Source organism: Bombyx mori, chromosome 1, assembly GCF_030269925.1.
Source record: "Bombyx mori chromosome 1, ASM3026992v2".
NCBI classification, from domain to species: Eukaryota; Metazoa; Arthropoda; class Insecta; order Lepidoptera; family Bombycidae; genus Bombyx; species Bombyx mori.
This window is the reverse complement of record NC_085107.1, coordinates 4,557,305-4,564,444: the sequence shown is the minus strand read 5'-3', so window position 1 is coordinate 4,564,444 and position 7,140 is coordinate 4,557,305.

Below are 7,140 nucleotides of genomic sequence, written 5' to 3'. Positions count from 1 at the left end.
CTCTCCGGTCGAAAACTGATCAATCGTCATTTAATTAGTTATCCCCGCCAGATGTCTACAGGTGTCACTTCTGACCCAGTAAACAGCACGGAGTAGGGATGTTACCTCTACAGTTTTCGGCTATTATTAGTGTTTATGCTTCAAGCGTAGTAGTTAAACATTTTTAGTTCATCGCGTTGCATGTCAGATGGAAAATCTACAAAAAAAATCCCTAAAGATTTCACTAACGATACAATCACAAATGTCGACGGATATCCAATATATCGTCGAAGGAATCCAGATAATGGCGGACAATCATTTATTAAAAACATCAGCAACACAGACATTGATATTGACATTCGTTAGGTCGTGCCATATTCACCCCTGCTGAGCAAAACATACAATGCTCATATTAATGTTGAGTTCTGCAGTTCTGTGAAAAGCATCAAATACATTTGCAATTATGTCCATAAAGGCAGTGACATGGCGGTGCTTAGAGTGGAAAATATGAATGTACCATGGCACACAAACATTCGCTTGAGGCGTTAAACAGGACATTGAAAGATATTAAAAACAACGACAAACTATTTGGTGGCACTCGGTTAGTCCTTTCAGGTGACTTTAGACAAACACTTCCCGTCATTCCACGTTCAACATACGCTGGTGAAATCAACGCCTGCTTAAAATCATCGACATTGTGGCGTAATGTTGAAATAGTACAGCTGAAAGTAAATATGCGCGTTCAAATGCTTCAAGATCCATCCGCTGAAACATTCTCAAAACAACTCTTAGATATCGGTGATGGAAAAGTCACTATAGCTGAAACTGGATACATAAAATTAGCGAATGATTTCTGCACTATCATTGATTCGCAAAATTCTCTCATTGAACAAATATTTCCCGATGTACACACGAATTACATAAATCTCGAGTGGCTTGCAGAAAGAGCAATGTTAGCTGCAAAAAATGTGGATGTTGACATTTTAAATCTGAAGATACAACAGTTATTGCCAGGGGACTTGGTATCATATAAATCTATTGATACAGTTTGCGATGACACTGAAGCTGTAAATTTTCCAACAGAGTTTTTGAACTCACTGGATTTGCCAGGCATGCCACCACATAACTTACAATTGAAGGTTGGATCTCCAATTATTTTGCTTCGTAATTTGAACCCGCCACGGCTATGCAACGGTACGCGATTAGTCATTAAAAATTAATGAAAAAAGTTATCGAAGGCACCATTTTAAATGGCAAGTTTCGAGGTGAAAATATATTGATAGCACGAATACCTATTATACCCACAGATGTGTCAATTCAATTTAAGCGTATTCAATTTCCGATTAGATTGCCATTTGCAATGACTATTAATAAATCCCAAGGCCAAACAATGTCTGTTTGTGGCTTAGATTTGAGCACACCATGTTTTTCACACGGACAATTATACGTTGTATGCTCTCGAGTGGGTAAACCATCAAGTTTGTTTGTATTAGCTAAAGACGGGCTAACAAAAAATATTGTTCACGCTGCAGCATTAAGAGATTAATATTATGTAATGAATTATTTATATATATATAATTATTACTTTTAATAAATTAAAACAATTAATGTTCGGTGTTTTGTTATTTTTAAACAACATTCCCTCATCGTTCACAGCGCTCCAGGCCTTTTTCACTCATATTCCACATCCTTATACACTTCCAATAAGTTAGTAATTTTTTTTCTACACTAGAAATTCTCTAGAAATCTTATATATGGCAAGACAACGTTTGCCGGGTCAGCTAGTAATCATTATAATTAAGGCATAAAAAATAAATTGGACCTCTGCCGGAAGTAACTAACTGGAAACTTCTAAAGTCCTAGTGAAAGCCGTTATTGTTGGTGGGTTGGATCAAAGTGGATCACACGGAGGGGATGTGTATTCTGTGCTTGAAGACTATTTAACAGCGTAGCTCCGTAGGGCTCGCAACCAGATCGGACCCACACATAAATGTTATTTTGTGCCTTCTAGATACATATTAGGGAAACAAGTGAAAATCAACGCTGTTCAGGAGAGCAAACATAAAACTTAAAAAAGAATTATAATAAGTACAATACAGCACAATTAACAGCTGTCCACTTTTCTATAATTGAACAAAAATATTAAAATAGTATGTACTTATATAAATCAAGATACCTTTTAAATAATCTACGGACGAGTAGGTAGACTAACGTTATAACATAACAAAGAAATGAAAATAACAAAACCCTAAGAGATCTTAGTAAACTGGAAATTAATCTTCATCAGAATCATTATCCGGAAGCCATTATCCGGAAGGGTGTTGAAAGGAAATTGAGATCATTCATATATGAAGCACCAAAAACAATGTGTGGAGAAATTATTTGATACTGATGTTACTACTTGACATAATATATTTTAATTCACAGGTAACACAGGTCGCGGTCATAATTTTATTAATATTTTATTAGTAAGCCTACGACTCGAATCAAAGGAGAACTCAAACTATTTGTTGTTACAATGAAAATTTAATTTCATTAACAGCAATCTTGTTGATCCTTTCATGGGCTGCTGCCATCTGTTGCTACATTATATAAACAGACTAGAAGCACTTTTTCAGGTTTATGATATCCTGGTGATATTTTTAAGACTCGACGCGTATTCGAAGTATCGAGTATGCGCCCAACAATATGCCAATATTGCGCAGGTGCGAAATGCAAGCAAGTGTCCAGAAATACATTTTACTGTTTTATTTATTTATTTATTTATAATTTTTTATATTTGATAGTATAAAAGCGAACTTAATGCCATAGGCATTCTCTGACAGTCTGTCTACCTTAGGGGAGTGCAGAGATGAACCTTGATAGGCTTAGTGTGATGATAGTGATAGTTTATAGTTTAGTTGAAGGGGTTAGTCTTTTGGGAGAAGGGGAAATGCAGATATAAGAGATATAAAATATCAAATAAATCAATTATTAACACTACAGGTGAAAAAGATCATCATGTTTGCATTTCCATTTATTCAGAGTATGCCAGCAGAAAATAAAATCAGACATTGCATTAATGATTTCATGCAGACAATTTCTAATGTTAATAATTATTATGTCATGACACCATGCAAATCAGAAAATATATTTTATACTATTGACATTAATTGCATGATAAAAAATAAATGTATTATTATGACAAAACCTAACAAATTCTATTTAGGTAGCTACAATTTTAGACAAGTAGCAAACTCGCTACATTATTTTTTACACATTTATCTAGCCATGAATTTGGCTAATCAACCTACTGCTTCTTTTGAGCAGAAAAAAAATATGACATCTATTAATTTGGAATCCGTTCCAAGTAATTTAAATTAATTACTAAGACAACAGAGTTTACCTCTTGCAGTAAATATGATTTTTTTGGACACAGCCCATCAACAAATAATATTTCTTTGAAAACAACTGTGATCAACCTGGTGCATCAGAACTTACAAGGATTGATGGGTAAAGAACTTGAAATTGATTTGTTCCTAGATTATAATAAAGTCAATGTTCTATGTGTTACTGAACATTGGCTTAAAAAATATGAATTAAATTGTAATTTTAAAAATCACCAGGTTGTAAGTTCCTTCTGCAGAGAGAATGCTATACGAGGTGGCTCACTGATCATTGTTAATAAAGATTATAAATGTAAGGAACGTAGAGACATTGTGAGCCTCTCTGTGGAACGGATTATTGAAATGGCATGTGTAGAGCTTGAGCGATTCATTGTTGTAAGTGTGTACAGGCCCCCGAATTCGTTATATGATTTTTTTGAAAATATAATGGAACGTGTTTTATTAAAGCTTTCTGTTTCTAATAAACATGTTTTTATTTGTGGTGATTTTAATATAAATTTATTAGAAAATACAAATGCCACTATTAGACTCAGAACATTGTTAAAATCATATAACCTTAGCAATCTATTTTCAGAGCCCACAAGAATAACTAGCACATCGGCAACCTGTATAGATAATATTTTCACAAATGTAAAACCTTTAAATAAATGCATTATTAATCATTTAAGTTCAGACCACAGTGGACAATTCTTATCTTTTAAAATTAAATCTGTTTCAGATGTTAATAGTACAAGAAAGCTACCGTTTGTTCCTATTAATATTAGACGTTTGGAGAAGCTTAGAGGTAAAGTTTTGGCAAAAATTCCGAATGTTTGTTATAGTGAAGATCCTAATGTTCATTACATGGATTTATTTAATGTTATTCATTCTGAATTTAGTGCCATCTTTACTTCTAAAACTCTGATCTTACATAATAAAAGATCATTCAATGAATGGGCGACTGTTGGAATTCACAAAAGTAGGCAGAGATTATACGATCTCTATCATGAAAAATCATATAATCACAATAAGTCATTTCATGAGTATGTCTCTAAATATTCCAAGCTGTTTAAAAAAGTCTGTACATTGGCCAAGTCATTGCACTTAGGCAATCTTATAAAAAATGCACCTGACAAAATTAAAATGACTTGGAATATCATTAATAGGGAGACTGGGAATGTCAGAAACAGCAATGCTGAATTAACTTTAAAAATCAATAATCGAATAATAACTTCTCATCAAGAAGTGGCCAGTGCCTTTGAGCACTACTTTGCTGATATCCCAGCTTCTACCACTAAATCTTTAATTTCATCTCCTACCGTCGCCGAATCATTACTGCAAAATCATGTTGATAAATGCAGTGTTAACTTTAAGTTCACAAATATTGATATAAAGGACATAATTGATAATTTCAAGCTCATCAATATTAAGAAAACTGGTGATTTATGGGGAATTTCAATTAATGTTATAAAATCCATTATTGATATAATTGCACCTTACCTTGCTACAATATTTAATGACTGTATTGATGGTGGTGTGTTTCCTGATCTAATGAAATATAGTAAAATAATACCTTTATTTAAATCTGGTAGTACTTTTGACCCCTCTAACTTTAGGCCCATTTCTGTACTACCTACATTGAGTAAAATTTTTGAAAAAATTATTCTGGAACAACTTTTGAACCACTTCAATTCCAATAACCTACTTCATAACAAACAATATGGATTCACTAGAGGTCGGTCAACTATTGATGCAGGTGTAGATCTCATTAAAAATATTTTTCAGGCTTGGGAAGAGTCGCATAATGCCCTTGGGGTTTTCTGCGACTTATCTAAAGCTTTTGATTGTGTTGAGCATAATACATTGTTGAGGAAATTACACCATTATGGTATTAGGGGCGTTTCATTAGAACTTATTAAATCTTATTTATCCGGAAGAATCCAAAAGGTAGACGTTAAAGGAACGAGATCTTCCGGTGTCTTACTTAATATGGGTGTTCCTCAGGGTTCCATATTGGGTCCCTTCCTATTTCTTGTATATATCAATGATTTACCTAAGTTTATCGAAACCCGTCACGAGGTCGTATTATTCGCTGATGATACATCATTATTGTTTAAAATTAAACGACATTTGGAAGATTATGACGATGTGAATGATGCTATCTCGCGCGTGGTACATTGGTTTAGTGTTAATAATCTGTTATTAAATAACAAAAAAACAAAATGTATAAAATTTACCACACCTAATGTTAGAGAAGTTGACACTAATATTACTGTAAGTGGAGAGACACTGGAGCTTGTGGATTCGACAGTTTTTCTTGGTATAACAGTTGATTCCAAGCTGCAGTGGGGTCCTCACATATGCAAGTTAGCGAGTAGGCTTAGTTCTGCAGCGTTTGCGGTAAAAAAAATTCGAATGTATATTAATGAAGATACGGCACGCCTGGTTTATTTTAGTTATTTTCATAGTGTTATGTCCTATGGCATTTTGCTATGGGGCAATGCTGCCGATGTCGAAACGATTTTCATCCTGCAGAAGAGGGCTATTCGTGCTATTTATAATATGCACCCGAGGGAATCCTTGAGGGACAAGTTTAAGGAAATCAAAATTCTAACTTTAGCGTCCCAATACATTTTTGAAAATTTATTGTACGTGCGTAAAAACATTGAAGAATTCCCCAGAGTCTGCGATTTGCACAATGTGAACACTAGGAACAAACATAGGCTTGCGTTGCCGGCGGCTCGAATTAAGAAAATAAGCAACTCTTTTAGGGGGCTGGGTGTACAGCTTTTCAACAAGATCCCACTAAACGTTCAACTACTACCTGTTCATAGATTTAAGAAAACTGTTAAGGAACGTTTGTGCAACAAGGCATATTATAAAGTTAAGGATTATTTACTAGATGGCACTACGTGGGAATGAGGCGCTCGCTCCTGGCCTTTTCATTTTTCATTATTATTATTATTTTTTTAATTGTATTTTTTGACTTGTTTTTTCTTTTATTGTTAATATTTCTATTTATTTAAAAAAAAGAAAATATTTGAGAAAAAACAAAAAAAAAAAAGCCCGCTGAGTTTGTTTCGCCGGTTCTTCTCAGGACTGTGGCTTTTTTTGGAACCGGTGGTAGAGTTAACATTGTTATTTGTATTTTGACATTCAACAAGTGTGTCATACTGACATCTAAGTTGAAATAAATGATTTTGAATTTTTTGAGTGTTCTCGATAAATTGTAATCTATCTCTATATATAAAAATGAATTGCTGCTCGTTAGTCTCGCTAAAACTCGAGAGCGGCTGGACCGATTTGGTCTTGAATTATTCGTGGAAGTCCAGAGAAGGTTTAAAAGGTAGATAAATATGAAAATGATCAGAATTAAATAAAAATAACAATTTTGTTTTTCCTTTGATGTGTCCCCCCTCGCACGAATTACTTTTGTTTGTTTTAAGTTTATTTTATACAAAAGTTTAGGTCTTTTATTTATCGATTGAGGCACTACGAAGTCTGCCGGGTCAGTTAGATATTTCAAAAAATTTGAACACACGTTAATAATATGCTTTCCATTACTTCATTGAATTTTTTTGTTGAAAGAAAAATTTTCAGACAATAATTCATTAAACACACGTGTTTCACGACTCACATTATTAAGTACTCGTGGTTATTTATTTCAAAAGGAATGAAGCTTACATCAATCGCAAAATACTATTAAAATAGTTATGCATAGTTAAACCCGTCAATTTGATGAAGTTACCGTGCAGTTTATTTATATATGATTTTGTTAGATATTTATATAATATTA